General features: G+C 41.2%; 1 long non-coding RNA gene across 1 annotated transcript; it reads right to left on the bottom strand.

Moving 5' to 3' along the window:
* Positions 1-1,666: 1,666 nt before the first annotated feature.
* On the bottom strand, positions 1,667-5,601 carry LOC308478566. Its single transcript, XR_013987160.1, has 2 exons — positions 5,401-5,601; positions 1,667-2,494 (listed from the first exon to the last, which is right to left on the bottom strand). It is a non-coding gene; the product is annotated as an uncharacterized lncRNA (long non-coding RNA).
* Positions 5,602-10,353: the final 4,752 nt, after the last annotated feature.

The raw sequence follows: 10,353 nt of genomic DNA, 5'->3' as shown, positions 1-10,353 counted from the left end.
CACCACAAAACAAAGAAAGCATTCCTAATTTTTTTTTTTGTGAATGCACGTGTATACTCATGAGTAACTGCATCGGTAGACCTGTCATTGTTTTATATTGTACAAAATACCTTCATTGTGGCTACTTCCCAGAATGAGATTTTGTGTTTAGAAACTTCATCTGAAATGTGTGTAACTGATCTGCTGGCAGTAGTGATATTTTGTTTTAGAATGTTGTGAGTTAGGAAAAAACCCCACCCACACACAATTGTTTTCCCCCCTCCCCCCCTTTTTTGTAGCTTTGACAACTTGAATTAGATTTCAAATAAAATCTGAAAAGAAAATGTAAAAAAATAATAATGGTGTTTTCTTGCCCCTCTGAAACAAGAGTTCTCTCCCCCAACCCCATACAGAGCTGCCAATGCGAGCTTCTAGCAGGAGTCTTTCATACGATGGTCAGGTTATAGAACTCTTCCGGGTATGCAGGGATCTATAGCATGAATATTGTCACTTGGCAATACGTTTTACTTAATGCAGGAACATTTATGCAGTACAGATGTTCTTAAATGTTACGAGCTATTGCTTGAATTTCCAAGCATTAGCCTGCAGGCACTTTGAGAACACTTATTCTCTCTCATCTTACAGCCTAGCAGCCAGAATGAGTCTGTTGATAGTTCTTTCCAGGGACATCAGGTCTCCTTCTTCCATACCTACTAAACAATGTGATTGTTCACTGGAGAGAGATTATCACTGTTGCAGCTACTTTCTATCTGTCTGGTGCTATAGATGCTTGAGCAGCAAAGTACATAGGAAGGAAGGAAAGCAGGGCTTGTGGGTATTAGGAACCTCAAATGCAAACTTGGGCCTATGGCCTCTTCCGTTTGCTTGTAAACTCTTCCCTTTTGACACCATAAATCTCTCGAGTCATTCATAGTAGCAGGATCACATAATTGATTAGACTAGATTTAAACCAATGCACTAGGGCAGTTTTAGTACACATTTCTGGAAATGTGACTCTGGCAGACTTCCACTATTCAGTTTCTTCATGCATGCTCTTTTTCTCCCCTTTTACTCAGATGTGAAATTTGCTATTTCCGTCTGAAACACACATATTTCATAGGAATGGTTTCAAGGCACATAGTTCTTCACTGAACATGAAATCCTTTCAGCTGGTATCTTCGGTGAAATGGTATTGAAGCCACAGTATTAAGTGTTTTAATTACTTTCCATGAATAGTGAAAAGAGAACAAATTATATTTCCCCCTTACAACAAATACTGTCAGAATGATAAGAACTCTAAAATGCACATCATGAAGTGTCTTTATAAAGTGGATTTTATTCCAGAAGATGACCTTGTAAATGCATTTTTGTATTGAATTCCTCCTTTGGCTGTGAAAATTGTTGAAAGAGTAGCAGAAATTAGATTTTTTTAACTTGTATCTTTTTCTAATATACTTGTATTCCTTCCCCCTTCTCCTTCCCCAGTTTTGGATGCCCTTTTGTTTTAAACCTGTTTTTTTCCTCTTTTGGCATTGATATAACATAGCACCTCCTCTGGGTCACTTAACTTTTTTTCCATGAAAGAAAAGTCACAAAGGTTCACTGTTTGTTTCCTGGAGGAGTGGGCAGATTGTAATAAAAATGCAAAGTTTAAAGGGATCTGGACTCCGGTGAAGTGTTTTTTAAAAAATCCATAATTATGTTTATAGACAGCTACGTGCTCTTTTATTCTATATATGGGGTTTTAAAGTGTTTGAGAGACAAAATTTGTATTCGTTAGAGGAATATGTTGCAAAAATACCTAAAATACACATTTGGGGGGGTAGGACCCAGATTTCCTGTGTGCTTACCTGTATTGCTTGCACATTCTCATACAGGTGCTACTGATTTTTTCCATTCTTGCTACATCTCTTTATTCAAATATATAATTTTTAAAATTGTGTTTACATCCTACCTTTCTTCCAAGGTGTATCCAAGCGGTATACAATTTAAAATGATGAAAATAAAAAAAAGGTATGAAACGGCCAAACCCTCTGAAGCTAATAGAGGTCTCCTCGGCAGTGGTAAATTTTGAAGTGCCGGATCTGATTATGACAACCCCCATACCCAGGCCAGCTGCATTGTTCTCTAAAGAGCAGCAAGGACATGGGTAGTCAAAGAATGGAGTTGGCAAAGGATGTTGCGCTGGCTGGTCTTTCGGAAGACTTGGTCTCATGTCCCTGATTACCCATGAAGTTCACCACATTATGTTGGGTCAGTTACCATCTGAGTTTACCCAAATAAAAGGGTTCATTAGATGCCTGATTAGACATGCCTATGCTCCACCACATCACTGCTCTTCAGGAGCAGATGGATGGTATGAGATCACTGACCTGGGATTCTCTTCAGCCTTTCGCTCAGTCTTTGTGGACCTCCGAGTAGTGCCAGCTAAAGTCTTGTTACACGCCACTTTAGTTCGAAAACGCAGAGACGATGAAAGCTTAGGAACAGTGTGATGTGAGCCGACAGAAGGAAGCTGGGGACACAGAGATACATGGCTTTTAGGCACGAGAAGAACAGAAACCTCGTGGAAAGTGATGGTGCAGAACCTCTCCATCTAGACTCAGGTTGTAGATATGTATAAATAAACCATATATCATGAAGACACCACAGTCTCTGCTGTGTCCAAAAGAAAACGGACCCTGGGCAAAGCACATCTTGCAACCCCTGGAATCTCACATTGCTGGGGAGAGTGGGGTGGTGTGCGGTATTTTAGCAGAAGCTACCTCATTCCTGTTTCAAAGGTCTATTTTTGGCACGCTGCATTACAAATATGAGTATGTGGAAGTACAGCTCAGACTCAACTTTTTACAAAAATAAGCCAACCACAACGTTCTGAGAGGTTAGCAAAGGTTAATATGTGTGCAGCTGAACGGAAATTCAACAAGAGTGCTGTCTACATGCATCTTTAGATACAGTTTTTATGTGTAAGATACTGAAAGCATAAAGTGCCGAAGAAGCTTCAAATACAAACACTCAGTGTTGGAAAAGGAAAAAGTCCTGACTTCCTTTGTCTCCTCAGCCTGGTCCTCAGACCCTTGTCGGCCTAAAAGAGTCCACGAGAAGAGCGTCCTTGCAGAGTATTTTCTGCTTTTATTCCTAAAAGTTTATCTGCAAAACGAACGACCAATATGTACACACATCAACACTACCAGCTTTCTTTAACCAACCTACCAACCCACCACCACACCAACATTGACCACTCTATATATACAGGTACAATTAGGTGAAAGGTTGCATGAGTCATTGTAGGTCGCTGACTCATGCTGACTTAGTTCTTTTAGCATTAAAGAAACAGCGGCCAATTTTTAGCCGTGACAAACTTGACCACCACCTGAATATGAGTGGGCAATTGAGTAGTGTATTGTTAGAATCATAGAGTTGGAAGAGACCACAAGGGCCATCGAGTCCAACCCCCTGCCAAGCAGGAAACACCATCAGAGCACTCCTGACATATGGTTGTCAAGCCTCTGCTTAAAGACCTCCAAAGAAGGAGACTCCACCACACTCCTTGGCAGCAAATTCCACTGTCGAACAGCTCTTACTGTCAGGAAGTTCTTCCTAATGTTTAGGTGGAATCTTCTTTCTTGTAGTTTGGATCCATTGCTCCGTGTCCACTTCTCTGGAGCAGCAGAAAACAACCTTTCTCCCTCCTCTATGTGACATCCTTTTATATATTTGAACATGGCTATCATATCACCCCTCAACCTCCTCTTCTCCAGGCTAAACATGCCCAGCTCCCTTGGCCGTTCCTCATAAGGCATCGTTTCCAGGCCTTTGGCCATTTTGGTTGCCCTCCTCTGGACACGTTCCAGTTTGTTAATAGCTAAGCAAATTGCAAGGCGAAACTGATGGGCCTTATAACCAGGCGGAGGGCAAATCAGTTTGTTTTTATACTGGCTCTTTACCTGCAGGCGTTGTTTGTCTTGGATTTGCCTCTTCTCTCCAACCTCTGATTTCAGCGAAGCTTATTAGTAATGATAGGCTTTCAAACAGTCATCTTAGCTTGGACGACAATTATGGTTTTGTAAAGAATCTTGTAAAGAATGAAAAGAATCTCCTTTGAGAATGCTCATCTTCTACATACATGAAGCTTGTCTTTTTTATTAATGTCCTAAAAGGGGAATTTGACATCTTTTTCATGCCTAGGATATGCATTTCCTGTGGGGGAAGAGTGGTGTCTAAATTTAGGAGACAACCTCTGAAAATCTATTGCAAGGAGGGTGTTTGTATTTAAAAGCTTGGGGTGGTGAGAGAGAGTTGAGGGGAGAGGAACTTGGAAACATGGTAGCAGAGGGATTGGTTCTCACACAGCGCCAAATGATTCATAGTTTGGTATGCCGCTTCCACTGTGCTCTATCCAATTACTGTACTTTATACCCCGTGAATAAGACGACCCCTATTTTTTTGAGGGGACAGGAAATTGCCAAAAATCGCTCAGCCACCTGACTGACTCTGCCAATTGCACGCGTCAAGCAGCCTACATTCGTCTGCCCGCTCGCCGCCATCAGCCGCCAATCACCTCCCAATTGCCACAGCAGCAGCCAATCGTCAGCAGTCCTTGCTGCACCTACCAATTACCTGCCCAATCCAAGATGGCAATCTGCTCGCGGCGGCAACCCTTTGTCTTATACACAGTAAACTACGGTACTTCCTGGTTTAAAACCCCACACATACATTAAGTAAAATATAAACGTCAACAACCGACTACACCCCCAATCACCATGGCCCCCTCCACCTCTTTCCCCCTTTTCTTCCTAATGTAACACTAATGTCTCAACAAACGAAACTGATCTGTAGAAAATGTAACTTGGAAAAATAGACATTGCACATACTTTTGTAAACCAAGAAATCTTTAATAAAAATACGTTAAAAATAACAAAACTATGTTTTGATATTTTCCCAACACGCCAGGATTGCACACCAAGCTCAACTCTTGATTTGCAGGACATGCATCACAGTTTTGGATATGTAATGAGATGGATCCAGAGACATAGACAGAAGAGGATGGCAGAAGTGGACTTTTGTGCCTTTGATCCCTTGGGGGGGGGCTTTTTTTGATGGTGTGAGTCAATTTCAAAAGTAGGTGGATGTTCCTGGATACTTACCCTGGTTACCAAAAGGCATATGTGCCTTTTGGCCTATTATACAATTTTCTGTGGCCTACCTACCTCATTCTTTTCAAAGCTCAGAGGACAGCATGGAGCACAATTTTGTTTTGCAGCCTTCCGCTAAATGTGCAATACCGTGAAATATTGCGCAAATAGATACGTTAACCTTTAACTGTTGAACACAACTCCTTAAGTTATCTAACAATCTGAGAAACACATTGGCTCTCCTTACTACATATATACCATTTAGCTAGGAAATGTAATTAGTTACCTCTCTGAGTGGAAGCAGGAGACCAGCTTTCAGGAGAAATTCCATTGGTATTTGGTGTGGTAGAACCACTCACGTGTGAAGGGAAACACATGTGTCTCTCAATGGGCAGTCAATACATTTCATGGAGAACCAATCAATGAGCAGTTTCCTGGCACATGCCTCTGGGTTGTTTGGGGGACAAACACCCATGAGAAATATCTGGCTGCATTGTAAAGTGCGAAACAGTGTTAAATATGTAATAAGCAGATTAAGGGATGGTAGAGTTTTTTGGGATGGGAAACATGCATGTGTCTGCACCCAGGGCTAGGCATTTATTTTTTTTAATTACTCATGCATCTCAGATGACAGCTCATTGCCAATATTAGTTATGCAGGCATGCCACTTTTACTTTAATTTCTTTTGTTGCTAGGGGGAGAAGATATTTTTCTTTAACTCCATTGGGTCTTCCATAAGGATGCACTCATTATTCCAGAGGCCTTGATGCTCCCTGCACTTCCATATGCTGCTTTCTATTTAGGCTATATTGAACTGACCTAGTTTTATTTTATTTTTCTAAGACAACCCCTCTAGGGTTATACGGATATGGTATTGTCCCAATTATTTTATATATATATATATATATATATATATATATATATATATATATATTTAAATTAATAGCTAGTGTTTCTCCCCTGTAGCTTTCTCTTCTAAACATCAGTACCGCAGAATCTGGGTTGTTTGAAAATTATGGTTTATAAAGCCTATTCAGGTTACATTTCCCCTCCAACCAGTTTCACTGTTACAGCCTTCAGATGTGAAAGGACCAGGTTGAAAAATGTTTATTGTTGTCATTTTCAAAATATATACTGAAATACAATCTGGTTGTTAACATTAACAAATAATCAAGTTTATTTTTATAAGCATGAACAAGCTTATGGTTTCAGTTAATTTTTCTTGGCAGTTTCTTAATCTTAGTTTCTTTACTGCCCCAATGTTCCCAACAACTTCAAACTGATTATCCCAACTATCTATCTATCTGACTCCACCTAACAATTCCTCTCACAACGCAACTCGACCAACCCACAGACTATTCCTCCCTCTTCCTTCTCCAACTCCCAACTCTCAGCTGACTTCCACACAACTCTACCTCTCACTCCTCCCCTCAGGTTCCCACTGGCCAATCACATCACACTCATTTAACCCTTTCCTTATGACCCACCTAGGAGGCAAACGCCATACTAACCAACAATACTTTCAAGCAGGAGTGGGGAACTAATGCCCCTCCTGAGATGTTGGTGAACTACAGCTGCAGCCATTGGCCATGCTTCCTGGGGCTGATGGGAGTTATAGTTTTGCAACATATGGAGGGCCATCGGTTTTCCACTGGTACTGTAAAGTTTGAGCTATAAAAGTTAATTGAATGAGTGTTCAAATTTCTTCCCTTAAAAATTATTGCTCGTTTAAATGATCCATCTTATCTACTGAAGACTGATCAGAATTTTTAAAAAATTCTTAGACCTGTAATCTATTTTCACTTTTAAACATGAAGTCAGAATAATTGTTATTAGATGTTTGTGGTGAGAAACTTCTGTTTAATTTCAACTGGGGGGTAATTCCACCACCTTCAAAAGTTTGGGTAGCCTGGGAGACACCACTCTTTGTGGCAGCCTTTCATTTATAGAACCTGAGTCCCCATGGAGGTGCATCTGACAGCTTCCCTTTATAGTTTTCATTGGTACATGAGCACAATATCCTAGTTTCAGTCCCAGACAACTGGAAAACACAAGTGATGCTTTAAACTATGTTAATGCCATTAGTTTTGCAGCTCATCAATAGTTGAAAAAGGTTCAGAAGCAAAACAACAGCAACTAAAATCCCATCATGTTTTTGGTTCAACAAGGACATTATCTTTCATCAAACATGAAGGTATTTTTATTTATGACAGAGTAAATTTTATATGGCCTTATGTAGACATCTGAAGGCAACCTTGTACAAAACAACAACAACAACAGATGTAGCCTAAGCTAGTTGATTTATGGGAGAAGTCCTAAATGTCTAACAGGTACATCTAGTCATAATTCAGCATATCTGACACTGATCACCATGGAAAACACCCTACCTATGCAGATCTGCTGTGCTTGGAACCAAGAAATAAGATAACTCCAGGGACCAAACTGAGCCTTTTCTGTTGAGGTGGCCCAAAACTTTGAAGGAAAACTTTCCTAGTGGGAGCTATTAAGGCATGAATGTTCCATTTAAAAACAGGTTTAGACTAGTTTATTTGCTATAACTGGATGTAATGAGGAAGATGGCTATTTTTTAAAAAAACTGCCTGTTTCATCCAATTCCACACAGGGATGGAGGAAGATGGCACACGTGTGTGTTAATTAATATACATTGCAATATACAGAGAGACAAGTTAAACAGAACCCCACAACACTCCAACATAGGCACTTGCCACAAGGAACATACAATCTGAATTGAGATTCTGGGAGGAAGTTAAAAGGAAGCAAGGAAGAGGCCTCAGAAACCAAGGACAACTGCAAGTAAGTGTAGTTATGCACACTTATATTAAAAATAATTAGGGAAAATTAATTAGGGTGGAAGGATGTGACAAACGTTTTACTGGATTAATAAACCAAATAGAATAAAGCTGGAAGGTGTAAGAAGTTTTCAATCACTTATGTTTAAAATATTTTTATATACATTCTCTACTGAAGTTTGTAATATTGAGCACTATTATCTGACAGCTTGGAAGCATTCATACACAGACACCAGGGTGAGGGAGGGAGAAATCATGCCGTTAAGCCACAGCAAATATTTGAAAAACGTTAAAGATATTGAATTGCCTTGAAGAATATTACACGGTTATGTAACCCTAGAAAGAATTGCTATTTCAGTGCAACTCTGAAAAATGGGCTTACTCATCCTCGTGTCCTGAGGACATTCATAAAACTCAAAGCATTTCTCAGGATGCAAAACACTGTCAAAGCAAAAGGCAAGTATTGCCCAATTGTGCTGCCTTGCCCAAATACAACAGATAATGACTTGATATTGATTTGGCTTCCTGGTTATTCCATATTCACCATTGTGAAGCCTTCACTTTGATATCTGCCATTTTGCATTGTAGCATTTCACATTTTATTTACTTAACAGTAATAACTTTATATTGTTCATATCCCACCCTTCAATTAAAAACTCCTAGTGTGGCTGACGTGGAACAAGAAGATACAACAGAATAGAGTGCATTACTGCCAAACCAGCAATAAAAATCTCTCAGACCTGATTTAACACCCCTGACCAACATCCATCAAAACTACTGCAGTAATTTGCTCAGTAATAAGGCCTGGCCAACTAAAAGGATTCTTCGCTTGCTGATTGTATGTGTCTCTGCGCGTGTGTTTATCACCTGCCAACTCATAAAACATGGCAGTGTACAACAATATAGACAAGTATGGCAAAGCACCGAACAACATAAAAGCAATACAAAATAGCCCCGTTGTCATAAAAAGTTCAAGAGATGCCTGGAAGTCAGTAGTGAGGACGCCTGCTGAATCTCTGGTGGAACTGTATTCCACAGCACGGACTTGGCAACACTCAATGGTCGGCTTCTAGCTGAAGCCAATTGGACCTCTGTAACAAAGGAGAAAACAACAAACCACAGTTCTTCTCTCATGTATATAAGGGATATAAGGACTCAGGTGATCTTCAAATTATCATACAGTCATGTTGTTCAGAGCATTGTATATTAACACATGAGCCTTGAACCTGTTCCAGGAGACATCTGCCAGCACATATGTCTTAGCAAAGGTGTCACACACTGTCAACCGTCTGCTCACATCAGCAGTGTAGCTGTTGCCTTCTACGCTAGTTGGAGTTTCCAGACTATGCCCAAGGGCAGCTCCACATCGAATAGGAAAGAACTCAGATTTAGTGCCAAAGGAACCACTCCATGTTTAATGTTTCACATTGCGAGAAGCAAAGCTACAGTGAACCAGGCAGAGGGCCTTCTTGGTAGTGGCGCTCGCCCTGTGGAACGCCCTCCCATCAGATGTCAAAGAGATAAACAACTACCTGACATTTAGAAGACATCTGAAGGCAGCCCTGTTCAGGGAAGTTTTTAATGTGTGACATTTTAACATATTTTTAATCTTTGTTGGAAGCTGCCCAGAGTGGCTGGGGAAACCCAGTCAGATGAGTGGGGTACAAATACAAAATTATTATTATATGGGCCACCACAATTGAGAGAACCTTTGTCCAATCACTCCCTGCCTAACTTCAGGAAGTGAGGTTTGCAGCAGAATGTGATTGGCCTCTGAAGATAATTAAACTATGGAGCTCCCTCCCACAGGAGGCAGTGATGACCACCAAGCTAGGTAAAGGTAAAGGGACCCCTGACCATTAGGTCCAGTCGTGACCGACTCTGGGGTTGCGGCGCTCATCTCACTTTATTGGCCGAGGGAGCTGGCGTACAGCTTCCAGGTCATGTGGCCAGCATGACTAAGCCGCTTCTGGTGAACTAGAGCAGTGCACGGAAATGCCGTTTACCTTCCCGCCGGAGCGGTACCTATTTATCTACTTGAACTTTGATGTGCTTTCGAACTGCTGGGTTGGCAGGAGCAGGGACCGAGCAACGGGAGCTCACCCCGTCACGGGGATTCAAACTGCTGACCTTCTGATCAGCAAGCCGTAGGCTCTGTGGTTTAACCCACTGAGCCACCCGCGTCCCTGACCACCAAGCTAGATGGCTTTAAAAGAGGATTGGTCAAATTCATGGAGGAGAGGGCTATTGATGGCTACTAGCGATGATGCCTATGCTCTGCCTCTACAGTTGGAGGTAGTAATACTTCCGAATACTAGTTGCTGGAAGCCACAAATCCTGCTTGTGGGTTTTCAACAGGCATCTGGTTGGCCACTGTGAGAATAGGATGCTGGACTAGATGGGCCACTGGCCTGGTCCAGCCAGCTCTT

The sequence above is a fragment of the Podarcis pityusensis genome (genome assembly GCF_964106645.2).
Source record: "Podarcis pityusensis genome assembly, chromosome: 5".
NCBI classification, from domain to species: domain Eukaryota; kingdom Metazoa; phylum Chordata; class Lepidosauria; order Squamata; family Lacertidae; genus Podarcis; species Podarcis pityusensis.
Note: the sequence above shows the minus strand (reverse complement) of the source record. Positions and strands in the feature narration are given on the sequence as shown.